The following is a 15837-nucleotide window of genomic DNA, read 5'->3' as shown; positions in this document are numbered from 1 at the left end:
AACTAGCGGAATTGCACAATGAACCAACGGATGGGACGTGTAATTAGCATACCATCGTCAATGTACACTAGCGTGATTCAAATTTTGACTTTTTCGCTCCTCTATGCTTTAACGATGGCAACGTTGCAAAAATAGACAGTTTTTCAATGAAACTGATTGTCTTTGTTGCGAAACGATTATATGCCTGGAAGATAAGTTATAAGGAAATACTGAATTGTGGGAAATTCAATTTAACACGTAAAAGAATAACATCAATATCAATAATGAGCATTTTTGTTTCCTTTATAACTTTGCTTTGCAACAACAACCTCTAGTTTAGGAAGTATTCTATGAAGTCATCGTGACGATTACATTTGAATAATTAAAGGGTCGCACCGCGGTCCAGTTTTTCACTTAAGTGGCGATTTCTATAGTAATTTCTATACAAACTTCAAACTGCGCGTGCTCAGACTGCATCCAAATTAACTAAAAATTTAGGAGGATTAATAAAACAGCAAATGTCAGGAGCGAATAACTCAAAATTTGAATCATTCTAATGTACACGTCTCATAAGCTCAACTTCTACGGGATCAGTAATGGCGCCAGCCACTTCCTTACGGTCATCTGGGAAGGAATGTAAATGTAACATCTGCGGTTATAGAGACCGTTACGAGAAGAAGGATTAGGATTCACATTGATAAGAAAATATTGTGTTAAAATTAACATACATAAATTACAAGAGAAGTATTTTCATAAAAGTGTTTGTCAGAAGAAAACACCTAATGTACATCACAAAATAGAAATTCTCGAAAATAAGCAGATAGCCAAGAGTTTTATTTTTTTTTATTTCTCGATGAAATTTGTTAATAGCGGCCAGCCCCACAGCTACACCATCTCAGGGCTGGAATCTACTTATTACAGTTGAACTCACACAACCAAGCTTTGGAAAAAGGGAACAGCAGGTTCGTTGGGGACCATAGATGGTACATTCGTAGAAATAGAGAGAGAGAATGAGGTAGCTTACGCAACAGCACAGCTACAAGTCATCCAATCTACTATCCCTGTGCAATTTGATGCTGCTACTTCTGCTGAGCATTTGCTGGAACTGGCTTGTACTTTGAATCAGGCGCTTTTTCAGGGGTTTGTCGTTTGTCCCGGGGATTCCGCAGGAAGACGTCCCACGTGCTCGTGTACGGGGTTGTACCATATTCGATATTGGGCATTAGAGAGCGGGGACGAGCCAACCGGTCCTCCCTAGGCTCTCACCTCCTAAGCTGCGGGTACAACTCACTCGTCACGTGTGAACCGACGATAATTTACGGGGTCGTCGGACAGTCGAACACCAGCACGGCGTTCACCAACCTTTCCTTACCAATGTTCTGGGCAACTCGACAGTGGTTCCCGGGTTCTTTTCAACTGTTCAGACAGCTGAGATTTTTCCTTCTACCGGTACCTTCCGCGCCAATGGTATAGGCTTGATGTACATCCGAAGCTTCACACTGCACGTGGTTAACTTGCGCTGCCAACGTTCATTCGAATTTCTGCATTCTGCACCTTTTGTCTTTTCGACCACCTTTTTTTTTGGAACATGGCTGCCATCTACTTAGACAATGCGTAAAGTAGCAATGCATACATTACAGCTCCTTCATATTAAAGTTTTTTTTACATATTGTGCTTGGCTGGGCGAACACGTAGCACCAAAGCTCCCGACGTCCATGATAAAAGCCTTTACCCTTTGACCTTGACGTTCCCTGTATAGGAACCGCTGACAATCTTGTGGGCGAAATCGGAACTGGTGAAACATCTGCTTGAGATCAGACCGCAAGATGAATTAGCATGTCCGGGCTATTCAGAAACATCGTGTTCAGCGGCACGCCTCCGACCTTTGCCGCTGCATCCCAAATAAGCCGAATCTTTCCAGGCTTCTTGGAATTTCTGACAGCTCTTAGTGGGAGATACATTTTTGGGTCGACGGTCTTCATTTCTTCAGGGGTTACTTCGTGGATGAAGCCATTTTCCTCGCATTCTTTAATCTGTTGATGAATGCTGGCTCGTAATTCCGCATCTTTGTGCTATTTTCGCTCAAACATTCCAGCAGACGTATTGCCGTTGTTGTAAATTATACGAAGTCAGTTCGTCACAGCAATCCTGTCTCAAAGCGTTTCGAGATCCGTTTCGTTGTTTCCTCTGAGATGCGACGAGTACGTTTATCCTCTTCGAAATCTGGTCCGTTATCTGCCAGTACTTTCGAGGGAAAAATGTTTCTCTACCATCTCGTGTAGCTCATGCTCTGCGTTGCGGCACTCACAGATATGGAAGCTGAAGTTCGCACCATTTCTTTGGTCTGCTGCGTATTCGTAGATAGACCATCCTAGTCGTGATTCAGTGGCCACAGGATCTCCCAATTTTTGTCCTTCGCGTAATTTTAAAGTTGCAATTAAGCTTGCGTTGTTTGATCCTATCAAGAATCCTGATATCACCGCTTCGAAGCCGAAGATGCGGGTACTTCTGCGCCAACTCCCCATATTGCAGAGTTTGTTGTGGGAGTTTCAAGTTTGTGACCGATCTAGTACCATTGTCCCGGACTAGAGATGTTTAAAACTACTCGTTGGGAATTTGGTACCGCCTTTTTCACGTTGCTAGTCCAAGTTAGGCATAACGGGAGTGATTCACTATCGTCTATTTCCAAACGATCCGCTATGGACTGTTCGACTAACGTATTCGAAGAGCCATCATCCAGGAACGCAAACGTTTCGACCGATTTGCCCTTGTTTCGACCGATCCCAAACGAAATTAGAGTGTCCAATCGATCTGATCCAATGATGGTGATTAGGAATATATTTTTATTTTCGCTTGTCTATTAATATGCGCTATTAATATGCGCTATTAATATGCGCTCGCTCGATCATCAATTACGTTAGTAGTTTGTAAATAACTTTTCCAGAGGCTAAACTTCAAATTGTGTTGTATGCTGGAATTGTTGTGGCCAGGTTTTTCTACGGCTCTGCCATTAGTTTGCTGTTTGTATTTCACTAATTCTGGACTTATAGCTAGTTGCAGTAGCTTATACTAAATAATAACAAACCTTCAATCATTCAGCTACCGATAAATCGGCCATGTCATGTCAGATCTGTGATCGTGTGATCGCTCTATTCAGTTTTCAAACGATTTTGCATACAATAAGTGTTTATGCGATTCATTATATGGACAGGACATGATTTCGACATGTTATCTTAACATTATATTCCTACACACATTTAGGAGGAGTAGGGGAGAACAGTGCATAACGCACCCACTAGGCAAGACTTTCAAAGTTCTGCTACGTAAATATTGATAAAAAAATCCATTTAATTTCACTTAAATTCTAACGATTTGCGATTCTTTCACCTCACTCGTAACAAACAACCATTGTTCACCATTATTTCTCATGCAATTGAATCATTTTGCAAGTTTTTTGTTTATATTGAAAAAGCTAAAAGGGTGTGTTTAGACTGTTCTCCTCTCTAAAGAGTAGAGCAAAATTGGTCAAAAAGAAGCTGATTGAGTTTTCCAAGGACCGTCTCCGCAGGTTAAAGATTAAAACATAACAACAACCTTTTCTCTTCAAATATAGTCAAGAATAAATGAAGTTCACTTGAGCTTTATATTTTAGGAAAAAGCTGTATAGCCTGTTCAGATTATGAGCTTCTTTACTTGAAATCGTATTTATTGTAAATATGTTTTAAGCCTTATTTGTGTGACTTTCTTAAAATAATAAGATTATCAACAGGTATTTAATGAAAATAAGATGGGTGAACATTGACATCAAGAAACTCTTTATCAAGTGGTAAAGCTTGTTGTATGAAGAACCTTCTCATATGCTGCAAGGAAATTCATCAATATCACCCCAACATCATAAAATCCCATATCGTATGCCTTTAGTCACTTTACAGCACAATCGGACGCCTCCTCTTCGGCACTTTACAATACAGTTGAAAAATCTCGGCTCCCCCTTCTCGATCGACATTGGTCAACCAACACACTCTTCCCGAGGAAAAACTTGACGAAAAAATGCCCCCCTCACACACGATTTGAAATCTAAAAAGTCGGAGTCGCTTTTTTGTGTGTCTTCCATCATGGGGAGCTGACTAACACCAGTCAACAACAGCGATAAGTGGCTGTGGTAGCCTCCGACAAAAAAGCTCGCTCTCATTCTCCATGGAAACCGCATGTACTCGCATGTGTGGAGCTGTGGGCCTACTTGGATGGTAGCGGGTTTCTCGTGTGGAAAACTTGACGAAACTTTTGCTTGTGCGATGAAGGTGGTGGTGGCGTATGGACCGACGACGACGACAAGATAACAGAGCTTGATGAGAATGCACTCTCTCACGTCGCCTCGCGTGACACAAGCCCACAAGTGTATCGGTGTGGCGAGGCGATTGCTTCCGAGTGTGGTTCCTTCTCCCAAATCAGCGGGATAGGAAGCAACTCGCAGCAGAATCGCGGGTGGCCACCGATCTCATTGTTTTGCTGGGTGCGGGTCCCCCCGCTATGGGTTTCGCACACTTTTGGTTTTTCTTGCACCCTGCTTCCCCGGCTTGTGCATATCGAACACGATTGCAATGCGAAAGGCACATTTTCTTAGTCCCATTTGACGTTTCGATGTAAACGCATGTGCTTTTTTATCGTCAATTCTGTTTTTTTTTGCTCGTTGTTTGTTATTACGCTCGCTCGCTCGTTTCGCTCGATCTGTTCGTTCGCTGGCCGTTTCTCGTTTTCGATTCCGCCGTCGAGGCTTCTCTTCGCTGCGCTGCTTAACGACGTCGACGCTTGTGACGACTGCTGCGATAGATATCATCACCGTTTGGGTCGGCGTTTTTTTAGTCGGGTGACCGATAGGAGCTAACACGTGGATGATGGGGCACGGGAGGCTCTGCAAGAAAAAGTGGGATAGCATGGCTCGCCCCTTATGATAAAATGAGAACGAATGAGTTAGAATGCTGCTACGAGCCCTCTTCAGCTGAGATAACATCCTCGGCTCCACTCCTCAATAAGCTCCATTCCACCGACCGAAGACGATACCTTTTTGGGGGTTCCAAGCAACGAGGAGTAGCGAAGGAAGAAGTGCAAGAAAGCAACTCGCCTCTCCACTCTGACAAGCCATTCCGGCTGCTATCTATTTGATTTTTATAACTTTATTAATTAGTGTTGTTCGAGTCGAACGATGATAGATTGACAAAACAGTTTGAGCTCCCCAAGAAGCACCGTAGAGCGTGCCACACAGTGTGAAACGAATCCGGAGAGGTCTCTCCGCGGGCAGTGGCGCAATGGTAGTGGCTGTGACTGTCGTCGATTCGATTGTTGTTGCCGGTATCCGGTTCGAGACTGGACGGCTTCGGTGGCCGTCTCACCATCAGTAGTATTCGCGGTTCGTGGTCGCGTGCGGAAGTTATTATTCGGTTCTTGGTACGAGTTCACTACCGCGTACGGTACGGTGCAACCCTTCTTCCCGCTGCTGACCGTCTAAGTGGGTGCCCTTTTCGGTGCGTGTTAATGAGTGCGATTCGCCCACCCACGGCCAGCTCCTTGCCACACGACACCAGATGATACGGCCGACCCGCTAGGGGTGCTTGGCGACATTTGGCACGGAGCGATATTTTTGGAGTGAACAACAATCAATTAGTGAGAGAGGAAGTGTTTATTTATGTGCCAATAATTACAATAGATCGCATCGGTTTGTTTCGGTGTCATGGAGAATATAAATACTGTAGTATTTGTATTATAGCTAATGCAAATTAATAAAAATATATACAAAGGAAGATTTACGAATCAGCCAAAAGTTTGTTTGTCGGAAAACGAATAAGTGAAGAGAACGCATGTAGCGCGCGAAGAGAAAAGATGGGCAAAAGTTGCCGACGGCATTCCACGCGTCAACAATTACTTCGTCAGCTGCGTAGTTAAAATGGATACGAAACTGAGTTTTAAGTTTATGTGATTAGTAGTTTCGTGGATTTCCGATAAAATAAGTAATATAACCGGTGAGTTCCACTAAAAAACAATGCTTTTCATTTTATCAGGTTGTTTTCGAAACTATTTTCAGAGTATTTTCTACAGCACATTTAATGCCCATGATCGCATATTTGTAATATTTGCATTTGGTAAATTTTGTAAATCGTTTGTCAATCCTCCCACAAACTCAATCATTTCCAGTCTACCACAGATAAGCAAAATAGTAAAGCCTATTTTCCAAAATGTGATTAGATGCAGTAATTTGAGCTTTCTGAACAATTTATAGGTTTTTTACAAAATGAACAAAAATGCGATTCTTACAAATATGCGATCGTGTGCAGTTTAGTTAGGATATCAAACGCAAATGATGCTGTTGAAAAAGCTCTGCGTGCTACATGGCGACAATTGATTTGAATGTACGATCGAAATAAGCTCTACTTGGACTATTCCCGTTCCCAACGTTTGCTACTATATTCCTAATTACTTAAATTAGTTTTTTATGCGGGTCAATTTATACGCGATTATTTTTACACAGATTTTGAGATTCACGCGACACGTATCACCCGCGTACGACCTTATTACATATATTCATCAAAGACATTTGTCAACTTGAAATTGAAAGCTTTTGCTTTGTCCGCCATTGCATGAGTAGGTGTCTTTGTGACAAGTACAATGGATACATTATGCCCAGGGACTCGAGAATGTTAAATTCCCAAAAACATCCTAGACCGGACCGGGAATCGAACTCGCTATCTCCGGATTGGCAATCCTACGACTTTGCTCGCATGGCTTACTGGATACCCTGGACATTGATAATTGTACGACCCAAAACTTTTCTGTGAAAAAATCCTGGAGTTTACTTTCGTTGAAAAGGAAACAAATTTAGGAAACAGAAAGTAGAAACAAATCGACATAGGGCTAGTCAGGCATTTTCCTCTTTTCTTCATAGTCTCGAAAACCAAAAAGAGACACTTTTTTGCAAAATTCATCCGTACCAAGCCGTAAGCTCTGGAGAAATGTTCTGCTATAGTAAAGTTCTAGCAAATTGCCGTAGCTTTCGTGGTTTAGCCCCTATGACGATGGAAGGAAATACCTGCCGTATCCCTAACTGCAATTAAACTTTCGCAGTCAAAAAGAATTATCACACGAATTGGAATTTAATGAACCAGAATTTGTTGTGCAACTTAGAAGCCCCGCATATAGAACACGTCAGCCTTGCGTTTGCCTGTTTTCCATAGGAAAGCTAAAAAAGGCAACCCAAACTTATCGTAGGTCAACCCATCCACCAAACAATCTATGAAAAAATAGGAACCGTAATTTAGCTAATTTGTAAAATAATAAGTCCAAAATTTTCTAACTATGGAACCATGAAAAACGCCGCACCGTAAGTTAGGCCGCGTTCACCCTCGGAAAGATCACTAGCCTTAAGCTTAGCTTAGCTTAGCTTAGCTTAGACTGACTGTACATATCAATGGTTGCTACTCCGTGATTAACCAGAACTGGTGCAAATTGCACTACGATCCAAGTGAATAGTGGCTGGGATTTACCATCTATTCTCGAAGTGCACGTTTCAGCAGCTCGCAAATGTTGATCAATAACGGCGCCGGCCAAGTCCTTACAGTCAGTTGGAAGAGGAAGGGAATGTTTGTGTGTGGTTATTGTTGCTACTAGAGACCGAGAATACCTCTGCATCTCCACAATTACCACGGGAAGGAGTGTTAGTTGGGTGGGGTAATCAGTAACATAGAGCGGGATTCACCATGGAAAGTGATGTGACCTATGCAACTTCTATTCTACTTATTTGTACGTATATTTAAAAATGAAATAATGTTAGTATTTCCTAGTTCAATTGTTCATCCTTCACGAGGATAAACTATCAATCGCTCAAAGTGAGCGATTGTTTTTCGTGGTTTTTCTTTTGAATTTCGGATTAGCCCGCGTCATCATTTCTTAAACGTAAGGAAAGTAAAAAAGAAACGGGATTAAAATTGAAAATAAAGTAATATTCACGGCTGTTCAACCACATTGATAGTAATCGGAAAGCTAATGTCAATCAGTAACCCTTATTTTATCTCTATTGAGGTTAAATAAGAATGTTCAGTCAGACATATTTTGTTAATTTACGTTTATTTTACATGTCGTTTATTTTGCATTACTTTCGCGCGCGCGTATGTGTGTCGTTTGACGCGACCAGTATACCGCAATCAGGATCTCACTGGTATTATTCCTTATATGCTGGTTGACACTCGTGTTGGGCTTGTGCGCTTTGAGTGGCACACGGTCGCTTCCTAGTCAACATAAAATCATACATGGTCAGGGAATCAATATTCGAGCAACGCCTAACAATATACTCTTTGTCATCAACAGAGTTTGTTACTGACAAACGCACCTAGCGACAAACCTTTATCAGAACCCGAACACAATATGACAAGAATCCTTTGCCTTGCATGCTCTGATATCTCCGAAAATACGCTGCTAATTTTGTAATCATTGTTCGATTCTCGAATATTTCCATAAAAGAAGAAACTATGATAGCATAAAACCGAAATTTTCACTAGAAATAATGCAAAATAACGAGATGAAAAGTTAGCAACAAGATTGTCTTCTTTTTTGTTGCTGACAAAATTTTTCGGATCTTTGTCATTATTATCTCCGACAAAAACAAAGCTTTGTCGTTGGTTCTCTTTTGTCGCTTGTTTCGCAAGCGCATTCCAAAAAAATTGATTCCCTGTACATGGTGCAATATAAGATGCTAAATTGGAGACGATAATCATACATGTTGTATGGAGAAGCACCTCAAAATACATCCCTTACCCTGTTATTCAAATTTACAAATACTGGAACACAATTGTACCATCTAAGACGAGTTCAGCACCCTCCACTCAACCTCACCACGCTCCGCTATCCGCATCTCGCTATCCGCAGATACGCATCTCGACCCCAACCGTGAAGCCGCCCTCAATGTCGAAGACGGCCCCACAACCGAGGCCGAAACACGTATCTGCAAAGATAACAAAACGTAGTGGAACCACATGGAAAGTACTAAACTCGTCCTAGACGGTTGAATACATTCCACTAAAAAGAGCTTAAAACGTTTCTCCACATAATTGTAGCCATTGTCCTATCTACAGGAGCTCTCCTGTACTCCTTTCTTCAAATATATAAAAAGTCCCCAATCTGTCGAAACAGGGCGCACATGACAGTTTAAATAATGTTTCAGTATTCGTTCTACAGTGTGTATACTAAATATAACATTTATCATATAATCAACCAAATCGAAACATCTTACTTGAGCTTCCTAATTTCAAATGAGTTGTTTGAAATAATGACTACATAAATTATGGCATTTGCATTTTTAAGTGCCAGTAGAAGAAAATGAGAAATATCAGATTTTTAATTTTTCTTGGTATCATGGAAGAAAGTAAGATAACATAGTAAAGAAACACACAAGTCCAAGCAATTTCTTCATTTACATTAATCTAAATTAATGTTAACAGACTAAGCTGTGCCCTGTTGCTAAATACCTACGATTACGGCATCTCTTCAAAAAAGAAATATGCACATTACCGCAATAAACATTGTGCGTGTTTCAGATTATTATCATTATAATAGTCTGCGTCTGCGTCTATTGTGTTTCTAAATTCTTTACCGATAAGGCGAGAGATGGTATAGAAAAAATATCTTTAAACACAAAAGTCCTATGTGTCATAGAGATGGAATTATGTGGCTGAAAATGGAATTTGTGTCATATTTTCCTAAATATCATAGCCATGTTTGCAGGTTTTTAAATTAGTAGTGTAAACTTAACCAAAATGGTTGGATCTCACCGGTTAACTGTTTGCGAGTTCTATTTCAGTCTTGAGACATTTCCTATCTCATGTGATCACGGCCAGGGTTTTTTCGTCTTTCGAAGATGAGATTCTTGTAGATTTGTTTAGCTTGCCATGAAGTTCCTGGAAGTCCAATTTGTATCCATCATTTGATCAAGTCCACAGCGCAGCTTAACCACAGCATCAAGTTCAAATCGGCTGACTTTCAATTTAAACATTCACACGGGTATTTTTTGACAAGCGGAATTTTAACACAATCATTCTCAGACTCGGAAAGATCACTAGCCTTAAGGGCCAAAAACCAATTACAGCGTCGTAGCGTGCAATTTCCCAGGTTGGCCTATGCCAATGACCCCAAAATCAATTCTACTAGAAGAATACAATATCCTATTACTTGCGGGATAATAATTAATGATTGAATTACAAAAAAAAATTGATCCTGGAGTAATTCAAAATGTCATCAAAATCCATTGAAGAGTTAATTAAAATCTTCCTTATGGCTTCAAAGATTCCTCAGGGACTTTTAGAGACATTTTCAAAAGTCCAATCCGATATTTTTGTGGATTATCTGTTTCAGGTACGGTTTTACAGCAGATTTCCTAGAACTCCTATCAAACTTTGATAAAATAAAACTATTTTTTCAGAACTCACATTTATTTTCTTATGTTTGTTGAAACTTGACAGAGTAGGAAAAAATTTCCTTTTTTTTCTTTATTGATGTGAATTTTGATATTTGAATCAGTTCTTCACTCGGAAATTGTCAGTATTTCATAGGTTAAAAAAATAGTTTTATGAATATTTTTACATGAACGATTAAACTTTTTTTTAGGCTCAGCATATGGTTTTAAAAGTATGTTTGACCTTTCTGAACTTCGAAAAATATTACAAATAAGGATTTGTACATGTAACCGATGTTTTCTTGAACTCCTAAGAACAATCAGAAATTATTACCAATGGCTAGGTTAGAGTGAGTCAACTAGGAGTCATAGCCCCTTCATAAATAGTTTTGGCTACGTCAAATAAACTTCGTATCCAAGGCTCCGACGACGGAGTAACATTTGATAAGCGTATTAACAAATATGAAAATTATATGCAAATACACATGTATGTTAGGGTGTCACAAAATTGAACTAAGTCCGGAATGTTGGGGGCTTAACCTTCAAATGAAAGTTTATAGTATAACAAAAGAAAAACTATTCTACGACAACTCTGGGAAATGACGTTTTGGTGTAGCCCCGACGCATTTCATAAAAAAAGTGAATTTTTTAGGGAACATCGAAAAAAATGGTAAATCGGAAAAAAATTCTATGGAACCCATCCATTTCATATTTTTTACATTTAACTTGGGAGTCTATACTTTATGGTAAAACTTTGATACCGCATGTTTTAGGTCTATATATTTTTCACTGATGCTTTAAATGCCCAAAAATGATGAATTTTTCTCAATATTTTTTTATTAATGCATTTAAAACGGGTATCCATCATAATGCTTTCGAAACTAGATATACATAGAAAGGTGGGGAATTTTATAACGAATATTTTGCTAAAAATAGCAACCTCCTATCTCTATCCCTTTAAAAGTTATTCACAATTTACTGCAGCTTGGAAAAAGACTTTTTGAAATTTCGGATCATAATACCTGGATCATGTTTAAGTAAAGAAACGCCTACTTTTCCATACCAACCAAATGAGTGCTTTAATAACCAATATAGCATTCATATGAGTTGCATAAAATTGATTTTAATACTTATTTGAGTGTTATAATGGAAACCCAACGATGGACCAGCAGTAACATGACTGACTACAAATTGTCCAGTTAGTCTGGGTGAGTACTCAAATAGATTGATGAATATGGTTTCAAAACTACCCATAGGTAGGTTCAGCTATCGTTTCATGGTTTGGTGAGCTGTGCAATGTTTCACGATAACATGGAAATTAATTGTTTTCTGACCAACTTGATTTTTTAACCAGCACGATCATGTGAAGTTAATCCGGCTGGATCCTTTTGGTCCCGATTTATCGATGAAATCAATTTATCATTGTATTCAGTATTGGTAGGCAAAATAGTTCGTAATTAGTGTAGATTGTTCTTATTTCCAGAGATTCCGTAGATGGTAGATGCCAAATATTTCAATATGCGTTATAAAATAATAATGATAATAGTAATTTGTGTAACTAGTTGCAAAACGATGATTTAATCAGCATGGTTGTACGTTTATCCAACGAGGCTTGCCGAATGAGATAAATACTACGAGTGCTGATAAAATCGAGTTTTGCAATTAGTTGCACACACTATTTTTTGCAATGGCGTAAAATGAGCTTCAATATGGCGTAAAATATGACAAATCGATATCAAAATGATCTAGTTGGATTTGCTTCACATGATGTTTCTTGCAAAAAATCAAGATGGTCACAAAACAACTAATTTCCATGTTATCGAGAAACATTGCACAGCTCGACAAACCATGACACGAAAACTGAACCTACCTATGGGTAGTTTTGAAACCAAATTCATCAATCTATTTGAGCACTCACCCAGACTAACTGAACAATTTGTAGTCAGTCATGTTTCTGCTGGTCCATCGTTCGGTTTCCATTATAACACTTAAATAAGTATTAAAATCAATTTTATGCAACTCATATGAATACTATATTGGTTATTAAAGCGCTCATTTGGTTGGTATGGAAAAGTAGGCGTTTTTTTACTTAAACATAATCCAGGTATTATGATCCGAAATTTCAAAAAGTCTTTTTCCAAGCTGCAGTAAATCGTAAATAACTTTTAAACGGATAGAGATAGAAGGTTGCTATTTTTAGCAAAATATTCGTTATAAAATTCCCCATCTTTCTATGTATATCTAGTTTCGAAAGCATTATGATGGATACCCGTTTTGGATGCATTAATAAAAAAAAATATTAAGAAAATTCATCATTTTTGGGCATTTAAAGCATCAGTGAAAAATATATAGACCTAAAACATGCGGTATCAAAGTTTTACCATAAAGTATAGACCCTAAGTTAAATGTAAAAAATATAAAATGGATGGGTTTCATCGAATTTCTTTCCGATATACCGGTATTTTCGATGTTACCTATAAAAATGCATTTTTTCATAAAACGCGTCGGGGCCACCCCTAAACGTCATTTCCCAGAGTTGTCGTAGAATAATTTTCTCTTTGTTTTACCCTAAGCTTTCATTTGAAGGTTGAGCCCCCAAAATCCCAGACTTTGTCCAATTTTGGGACACCCTAATGTATGTGCTATAAATCTAGCTTCAACAATTTCTAAAAATAAAACAAAATTAAATTAAATTGAACATTTGACAATCGATCCAAAAAAAACTCTGGCGTCAACATTGAAGTCAATTGATGCAAGATCAACTGTAACATTTATTTAACTTTAAGACTATGCAAACTTGATTAGTAGTAATGGGTTTATTCGTAGCCTAACGCTTTAAGCCGGGGATTGTGTCCATGATAGAGTACTGATTCGGGATGTTATACCCCACGATAAATTTCTTTTAGAAAGCTCCAAATGCGGGGAGCACTGGCTCTGATTATGCATTTCAACTTGTTCTATACAGCTGTGCATTAGCCAGCCAAGACGAAAGAGCGAAATTAGCAAGACCAAGGCGAAAGGAGCGAAAACAAAGCGAGAATCACCATTTTTCTGTGGGGGTTGCCTATCCGATTCTGTTTTTTCGCACTTGTATACAAGTTTGATAAATTTGTTATCATGGTTTGTTATGATTCGGAACAGTTTTTGCCTCTCTTTTATCGTTGTTCGTTATCTATTGAGAGCGATTTCTGCAAAGCCTGTCAGGGAGTGATTATTTGTAAAGTTTCAAGTAGACGAAACGTTAAATATGAAACGATACAAATAATTACGATACGAAATGAAACGATACAACAAAACCTGTTTCTACTAATAAAGACTGCGTAGCCGTAAAGTTATATATTGAAGTAAATTAAATAATAATACAAAACGAACAAAATTACCCTGATGGAAGTGGTCACTTTTTAAATGGTTCTAAACTCCAGGGAACCTCCGGAAGTGGCCGATGTGCCTCGATGCTCTGCAAACCCCTTCTATTTCATTTATGTTGCCAAATCATGAAGTTTGATATGTCGCGAGCAGGGTTTCAGAACCATTGAAAAAGTCACCACTTTCCTGGAATATCTATAACCAGGATTTGAATCCTAAAGAGAATAAGAAAATCGCTCACTTATCATGTCTCTATAAACTCTCGATAGGTAACATACCGTGAGAGAAGTTTTTCGGTAGCTGTTACAATAATGATCTGATTCGGAGGGCTACAACCTATGATAAATTTCTTTTAATAAGCCCCAATTGCGGGCAGGGCTGGTAGCGACCTATGCCGCTCAAAATAGTGACTTTAGTGACCAAAGCTGACGAAAAAAGGGACCAAATAGTGACTTTCAGTTGCGGAAAAAGTGACCGAATAGTGACTTTCAGTTTCAGTTGCATTTTTTATGAGACAAAATTAAGCGTTTCTGGGTCGAGGGAGAATTTTGTTTCGTTTGTGGCGGAAACCATCTTTAACTCACCACTCTCTCATAACGATCTCAGAAAAGAAACGTAAATCGTGCACGCCAACTTTTGCCCTCTCTTTTGATCCCAAGGATATTTTACTAAGTATCAGTCAAAAGAAGGACTACTAAAAACTATGAGTAGTCCTGCGAGCAAATCAAACGTTCGCGCCACTGGAAGTGAGGGAAACATGGTTATTTATCACTTATAAGACCCAGAGTGTAAAATAATCGAAATTTTTTAGTGAAGTCCATTTTTCTTCATTTGTCAGTTCACTTCCGACACATTCATAGTGAAGCGGGCTTGGTAGTCATATGGCTACTGCTTCTACCTCATACGCAGGAGGTCGTGGGTTCAATCCCAGGTCCGTTCCATTCTCCTACTCTATATCTTTCTCTTTATTTCTCATGTTCTAGCAATCGCTAGAACTGGAAATGGACTTCCATACCGTTTCCATTACTATTCCTATACCTTCAACTTGAGTATTCTATCAGTAATCTGATAGAATTGGAAATGAACTATAGAGCTCGTTTCCTACATCCAATTAGAAATTCCATCAGTTACCTTCTCCTATCTATCACATTGGCAGCTCGTTAACCAAGACGGACCTCTGCCTCTCCAACCTAACCCAGAAATTCCAACAAATTCCGCATGAACTCGTGGCAAGTGCAGAGGTATATTCGGCTTGTAGTGGGCGAGTGATTGCATCATCATTTCCTCCCCCTTTCCTACATTGACTTGCATTCTGACGTGGCAGGCGCCAGTATGACCTAACAAATGAGATCACCAGTAATTGTACATTGAAGATGTGTGCTAGTCCCAAGCAAACATCTGTTGGTTCCCTGTGCAAGAACAGCTGATCTGGTCATAATGGAGTAGCAACTACGAGCAGTCAATCAAGCTCAAGCTCACTTCCGACACATTCATAGTCGGCTCTGGACAGTCAATATTCAGTTGAATATTAGTCATTGAATATTAATGCGCATTTTACAAATTGATAAATTATCTGAAATCTGAACACGTTTCAAATGAGTAAAGTGATTTATCACACAGGACTGAATCCGATTTTCATCTGCGAGGCACTTTCAGCGGTAAACATTAACATAAACAATGCTAATTATGTTTTTTTCTGCACATAGTAAACACATTCAGTGATAGTCGAATGAATGATTTTGTGGAGTAGTCGTCTGACTATGTCATTCTATGTTTTGAATATTCATGCGATGTTTGTCAAAATTCGGACCGAAGTTGCTTCATGAAGATGAATATTTTAAGCTCTGTAAGACCTGTTTTTCTTCCCCGAAAAATGATTTCTAGGCAAAAAATTTCGTGAATGAACATTCTCTTCTCGTGAGAATGAGTGAAAATTACGATCACTGGATTAGCTGAACACCTACTTAAGAAAGATGCAGATTTGCTATAGGTTTAAGAAGTTTTTGGAATTTTTAGTGCGAAAGGAACATCAGAACGGATCGTTTTGGTAGAAAACG

At 39.0% G+C, this 15837-nt stretch overlaps 1 protein-coding gene across 3 annotated transcripts in view; it reads left to right on the top strand.

Annotated features, from left to right (window-relative positions):
• The first annotated feature begins 4622 nt into the window (after positions 1-4622).
• Positions 4623-15837, top strand: part of LOC134213852 (protein nubbin-like) — a 346695-nt gene continuing 335480 nt past the window's right edge. For all 3 annotated transcript variants that reach the window (XM_062693271.1, XM_062693269.1, XM_062693268.1), the window contains exon 1: positions 4623-5996. The gene's annotated coding sequence lies outside the window, so the exon portion shown is untranslated. The remainder of the gene's footprint in view (positions 5997-15837) is intronic.

This window comes from Armigeres subalbatus, chromosome 2 (genome assembly GCF_024139115.2).
Source record: "Armigeres subalbatus isolate Guangzhou_Male chromosome 2, GZ_Asu_2, whole genome shotgun sequence".
NCBI lineage: Eukaryota > Metazoa > Arthropoda > Insecta > Diptera > Culicidae > Armigeres > Armigeres subalbatus.
This window is presented reverse-complemented; position numbering and strand designations above follow the sequence as displayed.